The 16,383-nt window shown below is 43.0% G+C and overlaps 1 pseudogene; it reads left to right on the forward strand.

Annotated features, from left to right (window-relative positions):
• The first annotated feature begins 16,050 nt into the window (after positions 1–16,050).
• On the forward strand, positions 16,051–16,168 carry LOC126199805 (5S ribosomal RNA; annotated as a pseudogene).
• Positions 16,169–16,383: the final 215 nt, after the last annotated feature.

Here is a 16,383-nt window from a genome sequence, read left to right on the forward strand (position 1 = left end):
GTTTACACCTCTATCCATACAAAATTCAAACGCGGCAACCCCTCAGCGCCGCTACCATTGCTGCACGAGAGACATTCGCTAACGATATAGTGCACAGGATTGATGACGGCGATATGCATGTGGGCAGCATTTGGTTTACTGACGAAGCTTATTTTTACCTGGACGGCTTCGTCAATAAACAGAACTGGCACATATGGGGAACCAAAAAGCCCCATGTTGCAGTCCCATCGTCCCTGCATCCTCAAAAAGTACTGGTCTGGGCCGCCATTTCTTCCAAAGGAATCATTGGCCCATTTCTCAGATCCGAAACGATTACTGCATCACGCTATCTGGACATTCTTCGTGAATTTGTGGCGGTACAAACTGCCTTAGACGACACTGCGAACACCTCGTGGTTTATGCAAGATGGTGCCCGGCCACATCGCACGGCCGACGTCTTTAATTTCCTGAATGAATATTTCGATGATCGTGTGATTGCTTTGGGCTATCCGAAAAATACAGGAGGCGGCGTGGACACTTGAAAGACCAGGTGTACCGCCAGAATCCAGAAACAATTGAACAGCTGAAGCAGTACATCTCGTCTGCATGTGAAGCCATTCCGCCAGACACGTTGTCAAAGGTTTCGGGTAATTTCATTCAGAGACTACGTCATATTATTGCTACGCATGGTGGATATGTGGAAAATATCGTACTATAGAGTTTCCCAGACCGCAGCGCCATCTGTTGTTGAAAATTGTAACTACTGTAATTTCGAAAGTTTGTCTGCCTGAAAATGTACTGTTGTCCCAAGCATATTGCAACAAACGGTGTATTTCTATCGCTGCTCGTTTAGTTTTTATTGCCATTTCAAATATACCGGTCATTTTGGAAACATCCTGTACAAGCCTACTGACTTTTTTAGTTTTTGAAAAGTTTTATTGACTTAATTCTCTGTGGTTGGAAGTAACATCATTGTATATAGTGCACAATTATTTACTGGTGTTATATTTTTTTGAGGAATTTTTGCTGCAACTTCTTTGCAGTACCTGAAAAATGCTCGTTTACTTAGTTTGTTAAGTTGTGTGTATCATTTATTACCTTATCCCCCTCCCTTAGCAGTACGTTATTCTGCACTGACTTCTGATAGATGTCGTTTGTAGGCTTATAGTTTAGGGAATAATTCGATGACCGATTTTACTGCTGTTATTTGACAGAGATCGTTTGACAGTCCGAAATCTTTTACAGCTACATCACATTTTTCCCTGTCCATGTTTGTGGCCACTACTGATGCAGTCATTGTAGTAACCCTTGTTGCACTATTGACCAATAGCGACATGCCAAAACTTTACGGATATTTATCAGTGTTCTGCCGGATTCATTTATGATATTAGTGTTGAAGTTAGTGTCCCCACACAGAATTATGTTGACCTTTGTACTTGAGACTTTATCTAGAACTTCTGTTACTTTATAGATCTCCCAGTGGTAGTGTGAATACTTTTTTTCAATACACTCATAAAATCATTAATTTATTGGTGGTATCAAGCTCTGTTAATTCAATAGCTGATATATCAAAGTGTTTGTTCACTTACTGTACTGATGTCATGTCTAGATTTGAACTGTGTTCCTTTTCTGATATAAATGCATGATCCACCACCCTTTGAAGCAGTTCTGCAGTAAGAGTTCGGCCTTTCATACAATGATAATACTACATGTTGGATTTCTGTGTCTCTACGCCAGTGCTCACTAATACAAACTACTGTGCAGTTCAAAGATTGGAGCTCAACGTCTAATAGATGTATTTTATTTTTTAATGATTGCATGTTTTGATGGAGTATTGTTAAGTCTGTGAAATTCCCCATGTTACTCTTTCCAATGATTTGTTTTTCTGTGTGACATCTGATATGTGTGATATTTGAAGTGTTAAAGTCTGTCTTGTGAGTGATTGTTTCAGTATTTTTTAAACTGCTGGAGATACTCTTTAGGTTGCCTGGATTTATCCTAAATAAGACCTACTTTTCCTACCCATGACAACAGGCTGGCTCAAATGGCTCTGAGCACTTTGCGACTTAACTTCTGTGGTCATCAGTCGCCTAGAACTTAGAACTAATTAAACCTAACTAACCTAAGGACATCACACACACCCATGCCCGAGGCAGGATTCGAACCTGCGACCGTAGCGGTCACGCGGTTCCAGACTGAAGCGCCTTTAACCGCACGGCCACACCGGCCGGCCCATGACAACAGGTATTCGACCATGTGTGGCCCGAGGTCCACCCTCTACACTTTCTTATGGTAGTGAGAGCAAGATGAGGCGTTCTCAATGTTGCGGTAAGAAATTAACAGTTTAGAAATGAGGCAATTTATAACAATAGAACAGCGGCAACACGGAGGCAACCCTAGCTGAGGGTCGATAATTTGAAGTACACAGTATAGTGCATCATAGGAAAGCTCCCTACTTTTATACCACAATTTACCTTATAGAAACTCACCCTCTTTTGGTTTATTTGCAGATCTGTGTTGTATTAGGCCAGTGAGATGGACGACGTCTTTCGGAAACTAAAACCGATCAGACCGGCGCAGTTTTAATTGCGAAATATTGCATACCGACGAGAAATCATAGGAATTAATGTCTCACGGGAGTTTGGTCATTTAAAAGTAAATCACGGAAGTGCACTACGATGTCCGATCGTTCGCGTTCGAACAATCCGTCGCCAACCCCGCCCATTTTTCTTGCTGTAACATTCAGAAATTATGACATAAATGACTGAAATAAAATGTAACGGCTTGAATCAGTAAGGGAGCCGATACAACAGATTTAAATAACCCATAACCAACAAATATAGCTATAACTACGACACTTACATCTGCTCAGCTTGAGCTACGAACACCAGAGGTGGTAAAAAAAGAAGGCGATAAAAGAATAGCGCTCTTTCATTTATTTTCAGTGGCTTTGCATCCACCACTTTTAGAACTTCTGGAAGTTTCGGTAAATTAAGTACAATCTTTAAACATGAATCAAAATCGTGTTCTTTACATCTGAAAAAGGGTTTCTTATTACCCATCTTTACATTACCAAATATGGGAATAAAAATTATGACAAAAATAATGAAACGTTTAAATCCCTCAATCTCGATTACGTCACTTTAGAGTCTGCCTGAGTCTGAATATCCTAGTCATATTACTAGCAATCTGTTTCAACCAACAGTATCTAATTAAAACCCGACGTCTTTCAGTGCGCTGGAACAACGCTTTGAGTGAAAATTCCAGGCCAATACAATTTACGGAACTTTGTCTTTTCCGACGCATTAATATCCAACTATGAATCCCACGCGGATTGCTGTTTCAGTATCAATGTGGCCATCACCGTGAACATTGTGGTAACATTTATAGGGAGAGCGTTATTGTTAGAAACAGTAAAAGAGTGCGCGTGACAATTCATGTTAGTACTATGAGTTGAATTGTAGCTCTCATACACTAACCGTTTCTCTACTTTCTCTTTTAAATCAACGAATAACTATTATAAAACCTCGCGCTGCATTTGAAAAATAAAATAACAGACCACACACGACGAATAATGAAACTTAAAATGGCTTACGAGACTGCTGTTATGTCAATATTTTTCAGACGGCCAATAATACAGACCAAGTTCAGCCGCGAAGCGAAATGTATCGAGTAGAGGCAATGTTTTCCCGCTCGGTGCCGCAAACCACGCAGTTCTTTGCTGCGGCGAATGGAAAAGATCATAATGACTCTTATGACCCTCGGAGTCACAACAATGAAAAAAATTTATTTTAAAGTTTTTCACAAAATTGACCTTTATCATCACAGCAAGCAACAAATAAAGGAAGAAATTGGCAATAAGTGAACAGTCAATTGTTTTAAGGAGGTGTTATCACTGTGGAAATACTGGGACACGTAATTTTCAGCCAGTCAGCATTTCATGACATATATTTTTCCTAAACACAATTCCTCTTCTCGAAGCTTCCTTTAGCTTGTAATGCCTAAAGCAAGTTATAGTCTTGAATAACAATCAAAAATGGGTCTCAGTTTAGTAAATTTATGTCAAAAGTACAAACTACTGCAGTTCTGTCATTTTTAAACCACTCATAAAAGCAGTAGTACAAACTCAAATTTACGTTGCAATAATTTTAGGTACACTTACTTTCACTGCCGATGATCTCCTCAATATGATCACAACAAAAGAACTACATGTCTCAATACCCTTCGATTAAGAAACACTCTCCACGCCGGCAGTTGCTTTGAACGACATAGCTTCTACAATGCCTTATACTCGTAGAAGTACTTTACTGAACGTCTAGATGTCTCTGCTTGCAATAACATCGGTGGTTTCATGCCAAAGGCACTGGTGCTTAATAAAATGGTGCTTTCAGGTAGAAAAAAAAATATTCATCCCCGAAGTCCTCTGCCATCTACAATGTACGGTACCCTCCCGCCTTGTTTCCGTGTTAGCACAAAGCCCAAGTCTCAACTTTTGCCTTCAGCTCCTCAGGAAATTACTTGAGGTCGTTCAACTGTAGTAAGCACGACGCATCGGCACAGACGTGTTGTTCTTGCATCACAGCAACGCGCATCTCACCTGCTGCCTACAAGACAAATGAAGCGCTGCGTTTTTTTTTTTTTTTTTTTTTTTTTAAGTGAAGTCACCGAGTGTCTTCCGCATAGTCTATCCCTTCCAAATGACTGCTTGTTCTGTGCCACTAAAAACCTGTCGAAAGGACACTCGGCATACGATTCAGCTGTTACTGCTGTAAACCGTACAATATGTATTCGATATTGTAGAGACAAATACCCGTTACAAAGTATTCGTTGCTTTCGTTGTTGCATGTCACCATGCGTAATTTTTCTTTTTTGTAATTTATTATGGACCCTTCCCTGACTGAGAACGATTGTCGACAGAAATATCGTTGCTTTATATCTTGGATCTTCTCTGACAAAAATCACGTTTGGTTCTTTTCTGCTGCGAGATGATTCCATTACACAGTGAACAAATGTATTAAAATTATCGTTAATGTGGACTCTATGCAGAATATAACAAGTTGTCGCAAAGTAGAAATAATTTCTCGACTCAGCTCAGATCATAATTTTATCTTACAATCTAACTGAACACTTAGTAAGTAACGAAGGCACGCTGGACTATACGGCGTCATACAGTTCCCGCAGGTGCCGGTGACGCCATCTATTGTTCGCGTGGCGTTTGAACCCACAGCACTACGCTAGTACGCACGCTATGAAAACATGAAAATATGCCAAACTGAACTAGACTTAGTTTTTAAATGAGTGCTGTGGTGTCACCGCCAGACACCACACTTGCTAGGTGGTAGCCTTTAAATCGGCCGCGGTCCGTTAGTATACGTCGGACCCGCGTGTCGCCACGATCAGTGATTGCAGACCGAGCGCCGCCACACGGCAGGTCTAGAGAGACTTCCTAGCATTCGCCCCAGTTGTACAGCCGACTTTGCTAGCGATGGTTCACTGACAAAATACGCTCTCATTTGCCGAGACGATAGTTAGCATAGCCTTCAGCTACGTCATTTGCTACGACCTAGCAAGGCGCCATTATCATTTGCTATTTATCTTGTGATGCATGTACCGTCAAGAGCGATGTTCACCAATTATGGATTAAAGTTAAGTATTACAGAATCTACGTACTTTATTTGCTAGTCTTCATTACCTGTCCTGTTCCAGACCTCACGCCATCCTGCGTGAGCTTAAACGCGTGCCTTTCGGCTTCCTCTCATTGTGGGTTGGCGCTCTGGCCAAACCACAACAAGTGCTTTAGTTTTAATTTCTGCAGAAGACTTTCTGCTTTCGCATGATTTTTGGCAACGCAAGAGTTTTGGTTTGTTTATGTCCTGTAAAGCACGTGAGATTTGTAACTCGCAAAGAGTGTGTGTGTGTGTGTGTGTGTGTGTGTGTGTGTGTGTGTGTGGGTGGGTGGGTGGGTGGGTGGGTGTTGTGCAATTAATATTTCTAGCGACAAATAATGTTTTCCAAGGTGATTTCTGCAACAGGAGTAGTCCTATGGAATCACATAACTCTACAAAAAGCCCTCCGCAATACTGTGAACGGCTACTAAGCACTCTATCGTCTGATGGTGAGTCACTAGGCGACTTGAAACCAGGAAATGGAAAAATAAAAATTCTACCATAACAAAAGGTGACTGGGTGCATTAATGTCAGAAAAACCTTCGTCACTCTTTCAGGTGTTCCACACCTGCAACGGTTGAAAGTCATAAACTCACAGAAGGACGAAAATTTTTATCAGCATGTTCCACAGACTCGGAAATACTGTACCATCAGCTTGGCAGCGTTCGGTTAAAGTGCTGACGGTATAACACTTTGCATTTCTGTGTGTTAAGAAGCCGTTTTACATCTACTTCTCCAGCAGACTTTTCCAAGCATTACTGCCTTCACTCATGTAGACGCATGTTTCTCCTCCTTGTGTTCAGATGTTACACATCCATCTTCCATCCTGTCATCGCCTCTCTATTCTTATCCCTTGGGACCCAGAGGACAACATCCTTGGCACACTGAAAATCTATTTGCCTGGCTGTAGGCCCCGTACAGCTCCGTTTCATTTTCATGACGTCCATAATAGAGACTTTCACCCCTGTCTATTTTCTCATCCATTTGTCTGTTTCACTGTCTCTTTCACTTATTCCCAACGTGCATCTTTCACTGCTCGCTTAGAAAGGCTGAGTTATGAATTCTTTTCACAGCCAAAAGTCTGTGTCTCGCCACCCCAAGTCGAAATGGTAGCACTTTTCTGGCTACTTTCTAACTACTGGTGTGTATTATTCAGGGTGTATCAAAAAGATCAACCGATTTTTTTAAAATCATAACTAGTATGTTATTTGCAATACGTCCGTGAACAACGTACTGGTGAGAAAGAGCAACTCTCGAGTTTTACATGGTTCCCGTTAACGTAGCAGCAGTGTGCGTCCACTTCACTTCTCGCAAAAATGGTGTCGGGACAACAGAGAGCGTTTTGTGTTCTACGTTTTGTGCAGTGCGGGTCAGTAATAACTATTCGGCGTGACTTTCCTACTAGACATGGTGTGGATCCTCATACAGCACGGAGCAGTAGACGATGTCATGAACAATCCCGTAGAAACATGTTTGTGTAAAGGCAAATCGCCGGGCCGTTCCCGAGTGTGTGACGCAGACGTCGAACGCATCCGCCATAGTTTCACAAGGAGCCCGCAGAAACCTATTCGCCGTTTAGCTCAACAGCTCAACATGTCCGTCTGGCGTGTATTGCGTCGACGCTCACACATGAAACCATACAAAATACAGCTACTGTAAGCTCTTCGTGTAGGTGACAGACAACAACGTGAGGAGTTCTGTAATTTCGTTCTTGGCAAGCTGGATGATGACAGTTTTGTTCCACGCTTAGTGTTTAAAGACGAGGCAACATCCCTTTTGAATGGAAAGGTGAATCGTCATAATGTGATAAAATAGGGTACGGAACAACCACATGTAGTTATACAACATGGGAGGGACTCAAAATTTGATGTGTTTTGTGCACTTTCACGGGAAAAGGCGTGTGGTCCATTCCTCTTTGCAGAGAACACTGCATATTTCTCGATATGTTAGAGAACTTTCTTATCCCACAATTGGAGACTGATTCGAGCGACTTCATTTACTAACAGGATGGGGCACCCCCACACTGGCATCTGGATGTGCGAGAATTTTTAATTCACAAGTTTACTGAACGATGGATCCGTCGCACTGGACCAAACAGCCGGCCGTTGTAACCGAGCGGTTCTAGGCGCTTCAGTCCGGAACCGCGCGCCTGCTACGGTCGCAGGTTCGAATCCTGCCTCGGGTATGGATGTGTGTCATGTCCTTAGGTCAGTTAGGTTTAAGTAGTTTCTAAGTCTAAGGGACTGATGACCTCAGATGTTAAGTCCCATAGTGCTTAGAGCCATTTTAATTTGGACCAAATGAATCAGGCTTACATTACTAGTCTCCAAGGTCACCGAACGTGACTGTATGTGATTATTTCTTGTGGTGGTTTATAAAAGACTTGCTTATGTGCCTCCGTTACCAACAATAATGAATGAACTGAGACAGCGCATAACTGCAGCTGTGGAAGCTGTAACTGAAAACATGCTCACTGCAGTGTGGGAACAATTTGAATACCGCATTGACATATGCCGTGAATCTCTTGGGGGGGGGGGGGGGCATATTGAAGGCCTATCAAAAAGCATGAGAAAAAACTGAGTTTCCCGCTCATCAAAAAGCAGAGTTCATTGTACATGTTTATTAGTTTCAAAACTATAGACGCGCCCAGTAGGAAGATGTTTTTTGATACTATCTGTGTCCTTCCAATCACTCTTCCGCTGGAAGCGAGCAGTACGATATCAATAGCAAAAAGGTTTTTCTGAGAGGTTTCATTAATACGTTATATTCTATACAGGGTGTTTGAAAAAGAACTCTCGAGTTTTATGTATAAATTTAACGGGGAAATTAATGAAGAATTACATCAGTGAGTACATATCACGAAAAATAATTCCTTGAAGTTTTGTTCAATCTTAGCAAACTTCAACCTGGGATCCATTTGTTGCCTTGCACATGTCGAGACGCTATTCCACTTCTCGCCACATATTCACCAACATTTCAGGTTTAATTGTCCCAACCGAAGTGACGATTCTTTCCCGTAAACGACTGATGTCTGATCTTTTCACTGTACACAATGTTTTTTATGTGGCCCCAAAAGAAAAAGTCCCGTGGGGTTACGTCTGGGCTTCGTGGTGGCCAAAGTATTGGGCCAGCTCTGCCTATCTATCTTCTTTTACGCACATCATCATACACAGTACGTTTAGGCACTCCTAATTGTAGACTACGTCTGGCCAATGACTTCATCGGGCTCCGAACACACACGAAACACGCATCTGTTCAACAACATCTTCATAAGTGGTGATTTTGCTTTTAAAACACTACTGGTTTCCTTGAAAGACTTAAGACAATGACTGATAGTTTTCGCTGTGGTGGTTCACCACCATACTGACGTCTAAAATTACGTTGCAGTGTTTTAACTGACTCAGTTTTCTGTTGCAGAGTACACATTGTTGCTGAGTTCCTCTGCACTACACTGAACGCATCCCTGGAATGAACTGAGGGAACAGAGGAAGAAAAAAAAACAGCACTGGTGCCGTCTTAAGGTCCAGCAGACCTGCCAACTGCAGGGAAGCCAAACTTGGAGAGTTGATGAATCAAACACCACAAATTAGAGTAGTGTATTTCACTTTGTACAGATTCTAGAACACAATGGAACTAGGGAGTTCGTTTTCAAACAGACTGTATTTTGCTCGTTTTAGGATCCGAGAACTTCCTTTAGGGAATACAGAATCTTCTGTCCATATGGAATTTCCCACTATTATGATAACTCTAAGGCGCTCCGGAACCGCGCGACTGCTACGGTCGCAGGTTCGAATCCTGCCTCAGGCATGGATGTGTGTGAGGTCCTTAGGTTAGTTAGGTTTAAGTAGTTCTAAGTTCTAGGGGACTGATGACCACAGATGTTAAGTCCCATAGTGCTCAGAGCCATTTGAACCATTTGAACAGTTGAGCCGACTACCTGTCTCCCGTAAGCGAACGTTAATATTTCAATTACAGACCGACCCCCGGAAACTTCTGAGCGCCGCTGGCTGTACTGCCTTTTCTTATTGGTGTTTGTGTGTTTTTATGGCTTATAGCCGATGGTTTGAATTTGTATGCTTTTAGTTGGGTTTTAAATAATGGCCGGCCGCTGTGGCCGAGCGATTCTAGGCGCTTCAGTCCGGAACCGCGCGACTGATACGGTCGCAGGTTCGAATCCTGCCTCGGGCGTGGGTGTGTGTGATGTCCTTAGGTTAGTTAGCTTTAAGTAGTTCTAAGTTCTAGGGGACTGATGACCTCAGATGTTGAGTCCAATAGTGCTCAGAGCCATTTTTTAAATAATGGGCATTCAGCAACTTTAAACTTGAAAGTTGCTTACTTGTCAAGTCTTGCATTGTTTGGGCCTTCAGCCTCATTTAAAATATTTTTGGATGAAGCCTTGGGCCTTCTGCCTTTTGAAAAATATATTTTAGTTGTGTTTTTCAAGAATGGGCCTTCAGCCACTTTAAAATTTAAATTCCTTACTTGTTAAATCTTATATTGTTCGGGCCTTCAGCCTGTGTAAAATATTGTTTGAAGATAACGCTTTGGGCCTTCTGCCTACTAAAAATTATTTTAGTTGTTTTAAGTAATCGGCCTTCAGCCGTTTTTAAATTAAAGTTCTTGTCTTCCAAGTATCAGAGTGTGTGGTGCCTTCAGCCTAATTGAAGATAAGGCCTTCTGCCTTGTGGTTTTTTATTTTTTAAATTAATTTTACCTGCAGTCTTAAATCATGGGCCATCAGCCGTCATTAAATTAAACTTGTTTGCTTTTCAAGTGTTAGATTTGTTGGGCCTTCAGCCAAGTTATAGAACTTACTTCCGTGAGGCCTTCTGCCTTATAAATATTCTGTTTTGAGTCTGAATTTTAAGTTAATGGCTTTCAGCATTTTTAAATTTAAGTTGTTGTGCCCTTAAGGCATAAAATAATGTAGCCCATTCAGCCGATAACTAAGTTCAAAAATTTTTGCTGTATTGTTTGGACAACTAAATAAAGTTGTGTGTGTTTGAGCGTAACTGACAGCCCCTTTCCACAATTCCAACTACCTGTTCTATCCTGCGGACTTAAGCAGGGCGTTTCAGGCGACAGTAGCCTCGCGTGTGGCACATCGCCACCAGCCTTATAGCGCCAGCTTCCAAATACTCTCTCAAAAACCCGGCGCATGACACAGGAATCATCCGAAGGAGATGGAAATCAGTAAACGTGATGTACATGTTGAACACAAACAAACGATTACAATTTCAGAAAAAACTGGGTGGTTTATTCGAGAGAAAGCGTTTCACAAATTGAGCATGCCAATAACGCGTTGGTCCATTTTCAGTTCTTATACAAGCAGTTATTCCTCTTGGCACTGATAAAGTTGTTAATTTTCCTCCTGAGGGATATCGTGCCAAGTTCTGTCCAATTAGAGCATTAGATCGTCAAAATCCCGGGCTCATTGTAGGGCCCTGCCCATAATGCACGTCTTCTGTCTGACGTACCGTTGACTGAAGTAGAACTGGTTTCAGTGTTAATTCCCGCTTCCAACTGACTGGTGAAGACGGATATGGGGTGCCTTGGACAGCGGTGGTATACCACTTGGCTGTCGCCCGCCATACGTCCTGGGTTGCCATTTAATTTCGTAACAGGACCCCTCTGGTTGTCATTCTCGGCACCTTACAGCACAGCGGCAGGTTGACGATATTCTACGCCCCGTTTTGTTGCCCTTCATGGCAAGCCATCCTGGCCTTACATTTCAGCAAGATAATGCCCGCCTGCACACGGCGAGAGTTTCTACTGGTTGTCTTTTTGTTTATCGAATCCTACCTTGGCCACCAACATCGCCGAATCTCTCCCCAGTACAGACCGTGTGGAGCATTGTGGGGAGAGTTCTCCACGCAGCTCGGGATTTTGACGATCTAATGCACCACCTGGACATTATCGGTCACGATATCCCTCAAGAGAACTTCCAATAATGAATCAATCAATCCGTTCCAAGCCGAGTGACTGCTTGCATAAGGGTCAGTTTGTGAAGTTCTTTCCCTTGAACAGAACAACCAATTTTTCTGAAACTGTAATCACTTGTAAATGTACGAGGGGCGTTTGAAAAGTCAGTGCAAAAATAAAAACTACTTACACGTTTGGGGTAAACCTTTTTTATTTTTCGACACAGTCTTCTTTTAGATTTATACACTTCGTCCAACGCTGTTCTATTATGGAATTGTTCAAGTCTGCAAAGGGAACAAATAGCAGTTTGAGGGAGCCAAGTCTGGAGAATAGGGGGATGTGAAATGAGTTGGAATCCTATTTCCATTAATTTTGCGACCACAACTGCTGAGGCGTGTGCTGGTGCATTGTCGTGATGGAAAAGGACTTTTTTGCGGTCTAGTCGCCGGCGTTTTTCTTGCAGCTCGGTTTTCAAAAGGTCCAATAACGATAAATAATATTCACCTGTAATAGTTTTACCCTCTTCCAGAGAGTCGATGAGGATTATCCCTTGTGAATCCCAAAAGAAAGTCGCCATAATCTTTCCAGCCGAAGGAATGGTTTTCCCCCTTTGTTGGTGCCTATTCTCCCTTGGTAACCCATTGTTTAGATTGTTGTTTGGTCTCAGGAGTATAGTAATGTATCCATGTTTCATCCACAGTGACGAAACGACCCATAAAGTCCTGCGGATTCTTCCTGAACAGCTGAAAACCATCCTTGCAACACTTCACACGATTACGTTTTTTATCAAGCGTGAGCAATCGCGGAATACATCTTATGGATAGCTTTCTCATGTCCAAACGCTTATGCAAAATATTATGTACCCGTTCATTCGAGATGTCCACAGCACTAGCAATCTCATGCACCTTAACTCTTCTGTCATCCATCACCATATCATGGATTTTATCAATGATTTCTGGAGTCGTAACCTCCACAGGGCGTCCAGAACGTTCAGCATCACTTGTGCCCATATGGCCACTCCGAAAATTTTGAAACGACTTATAACCTGTTCTAATCGAAGGGGCAGAGTCACCGTAATGTTTACCAAGCTTCTCTTTAGTCTCCTGAGGCGTTTTGCCTTTCATAAAGTAATGTTTAATCACAACACGAAAGTCTTTTTCGTCCTTTCTTTGACAATCACTCGACTTCCTTGCTTCAAACAAATGCAAAACAAAAAGAAGAACATGACCTCGATACGCGCCGGTGGTGCCATCTCTCGGACTTTGCACGAACTTTTCAAACGCCCCTCACACATCACAACTATCGATTTCCATCTCGTTAGGGGACTTCCTTCGTGATGGGTCTTTTTCTTTGCCTTACAGTGAATGTCGCGTATTCACTGCCTTTCCTAAGTCAGCCGCATTACGTATGCAGCATTGCATGACATAGTATGCACCAAATGTAAACTGGTCAGCGAACACAAGTTTTAATGCAAACTTTTCAAAATGTACTTCATGTTTTATTTAATTTGAAAGTATCACAATAAATATGGGCGATAGCGACAATAAAAGAAGTTAAGCATCAAGCTATGATATCGGACTATAAATGCAAAAGAAACGTTTTCTATATCAATAGTTTCCTCAAAACCAAATGAGAAATGTTGCATAGAGAAGAACGTCCGCAAAACAGTGGTTTTCAATTATTTACGCGAAAAGCGAACATTTTACTGAGAAACTAACAACAGAGACGGATGCAGCTTTGCTTCATCTACATAAAAAGTTGGTTTTTACGCATATCAGATGACTTCCCCTCCAAGTCACACCGTGTTGCGCTGGGCGGTCAGGCAGAGGGTCGTATGGATGCTGTATGGCTGTCTCTCAGTGTGTACCACTGGCGTTTGATACAGTTCCCCACAGTCGTTTAATGAACAAAGTAAGAGCATATGGACTATCAGACCAATTGTGTGATTGGATTGAAGAGTTCCTAGATAACAGAACGCAGCATGTCATTCTCAATGGAGAGAAGTCTTCCGAAGTAAGAATGATTTCAGGTGTGCCGCAGCGGAGTGTCGTAGGACCGTTGCTACTCACAATATATATAAATCACCTTGTGGATAACATCGGAAGTTCACCGAGACTTTTTGCGGATGATGCTGTTGTATATCGAGAGGTTGTAACAATGGAAAATTGTACTGAAATGCAGGAGGATCTGCAACGAATTGACGCATGGTGCAGGGAATGGCAATTGAATCTCAATGTAGACAAGTGTAATTTGCTGCGAATACACAGAAAGAAAGATCCTTTATTATTTAGCTACAATATAGGAGGTCAGCAACTGGAAGCAGTTAATTCCATAAATTACCTCGAAGTAGGCATTAGGAGAGATTTAAAATGGAACGACCATATAAAATTAATCGTCGGTAAAGCAGATGCCAGACAGATTCATTGGAAGCATCGTAAGGAAATGCAGTCCGACAACAAAGGAAGTAGGTTACAGTACACTTGTTCGTCCACTGCTTGAATACTGCTCACCGGGGTGGGATCCGTACCAGATAGGGTTGATAGAAGAGACAGAGAAGATCCAACGGAGAGCAGCGCGCTTCGTTACAAGATCATTTAGTAATCGCGAAAGCGTTACGGAGATGATAGATAAACTCCAGTGGAAGACTCTGCAGGAGAGACGCTCAGTAGCTCGGTACGGGCTTTTGTTAAAGTTTCGAGAACATACCTTCACTGAGGAGTCAAGCAGTATATTGCTCCCTCCTACGTGTATCTAGCGAAGAGACCATGAGGATAAAATCAGAGAGATTAGAGCCCACACAAAGGCATAACGGCAATCTTTCTCTCCACGAATAATACGAGACTGAAATAGAAGGGAGAACCGATAGAGGTACTCAAGGTACCCTCGGCCCCACACCGTCAGGTGGCTTGCAGAGTATGGATGTAGATGTAGATTGATACCAGTGAAGTCGCTCCATCTGCGTCCTATGCGCTGCACTGATGCGGGCTGCTGCTACGTCGTACCGCGAGCAGCATCGCTATCGTGTCACATAAGTTTCACCTCAGTGAGAAGCGAGCGGAAGTTTTGACATTGATTTTCTTCAGTATAGCAACACAGGTTGTGTCACCGCTGTTTTTCAAGGACTGTTAATGCGGATTCTGTTCAAACAGGAGTTTTCTCAAAATCTATTAATTCCAAGTAAAATCGTAATACATGTCCGAAAGAACCGATTACATATATACCTAACTGAGGCGAGGACGGTCAATGATCACTTCACTGCGGATGAACACCAGCCTCGAACTGTTAGAGGTATCTGCGAAATGCCGTGAATAATGGGGATAGTGAGCAAAGGGCTCTGCATTCATAGTCCGTGGATGAGATGTGGATTTGTGTCTGACGGGAGGCGTTCTAGCGTAGCACGTGCAGTTGCCATGACAACTGTGTCCGGATGGCGCAGAGGTCACTGCATCCGCATAGAGAGTAGTACACCAAGGTTCGAATCCCGATTCACAACAAATTTTCAACTTTCCTCGTTAATTTTAATCAATGCCCGCTCGCAGCCCATGTCTGTAACTCCTTCGTGTCTAAAACCGGAATATACAGCGTGTTTCCGTAAGCGCGTGCAAAGATTTAACGGGATATAGAGGATGCTCCACTGAACAATTTTAGGTAGGCAACCAGGACTCGCAGAAGCCAGGTTAAGAAAATATAGAAGTAAACTTGTCTACCGATTTGTCTTGCATTACTGTTTCCCAGGTTATTTACAGCTAACAAGTGTACAAGTTTACACGTACTGTGCTGTTTGTTTACATTTACATCTTTTATGTCCTGCAAGGAAACAAGGACTTACTGGGAAGTCATGACGCAGTAGGCTATCTGAATGGTCGCCTATACTTGAGGTTTGTGGAAAGAGTTCTACATTAGTTGTTGGAGAACGTACCCTTGGCTGTTCGTGAGAGGATGTGGGTACAACATGACGGTGCACCGCCTCACTTCATTTCGGATGTTCGCAATCATCTCAATGCTGTATTTTCTGGTCGCTGGAGTGGAAGGGGTGGTCCTATTCCATGTTCTGTGAGGTCACGTGACCTGAATCCCCTTGACTATTTCCTATGGGGATATCTAAACTCACTTGTGTATGAGACCCCAGTAGACACGGAGATGGAATTAGCTGCCAGAATTGTAGTTGCCTGTTGGCTGGTTGATTTGTGGGAAGGGACCAAACAGCGAGGTCATCAGGAAGCATAGATAAGGAATTCAGTCGTGCCCTTTCAAAGGAACCATCCCGGCAACTGTATGAAGCGATTTAGGGAAATAACGGAAAACCTAAATCAGGATGGACGGACGCGGGTTTCGAACCGTCGTCGTCCACCCGAACGCGAGTCAAGTGTGCTAATCACTCCACCACCTCGCTCGGTGTAGCTGCCTGTGATGAGATTCGAAATACACCAGGGTTATTTGCCAGGGTGAGTCAGAGTTTTGTTCGCCCATGTCATGCTTATGTGCCAACGGCCTTGCCACAGTGGTAACACCGGTTCCCGTCAGATCACCGACGTTAAGCGCTGTCGGGCTAGGCTAGCACCTGGATGAGTGACCATCCGGTCTGCCGAGCGCTGTTGGCAAGCGGGGTGCACTCAGCCGTTGTGAGGCAGACTGAGGAGCTACTTGATTGAGAAGTAGCGGCTCTGGTCTCGGAAATTGCCATACGGCCGGGAGAGCGGTGTGCTGACCACATGCCCCTCCATATCCGCATCCAGTGACGCCTGTGGACTAAGGATGACACGGCGGCCGGTCGGTACCTTTGGGATTTCATGCCCCGTTCGGGAGGATGTCATGC

Source organism: Schistocerca nitens, chromosome 8 (assembly GCF_023898315.1).
Source record: "Schistocerca nitens isolate TAMUIC-IGC-003100 chromosome 8, iqSchNite1.1, whole genome shotgun sequence".
Classification (NCBI taxonomy): Eukaryota; Metazoa; Arthropoda; class Insecta; order Orthoptera; family Acrididae; genus Schistocerca; species Schistocerca nitens.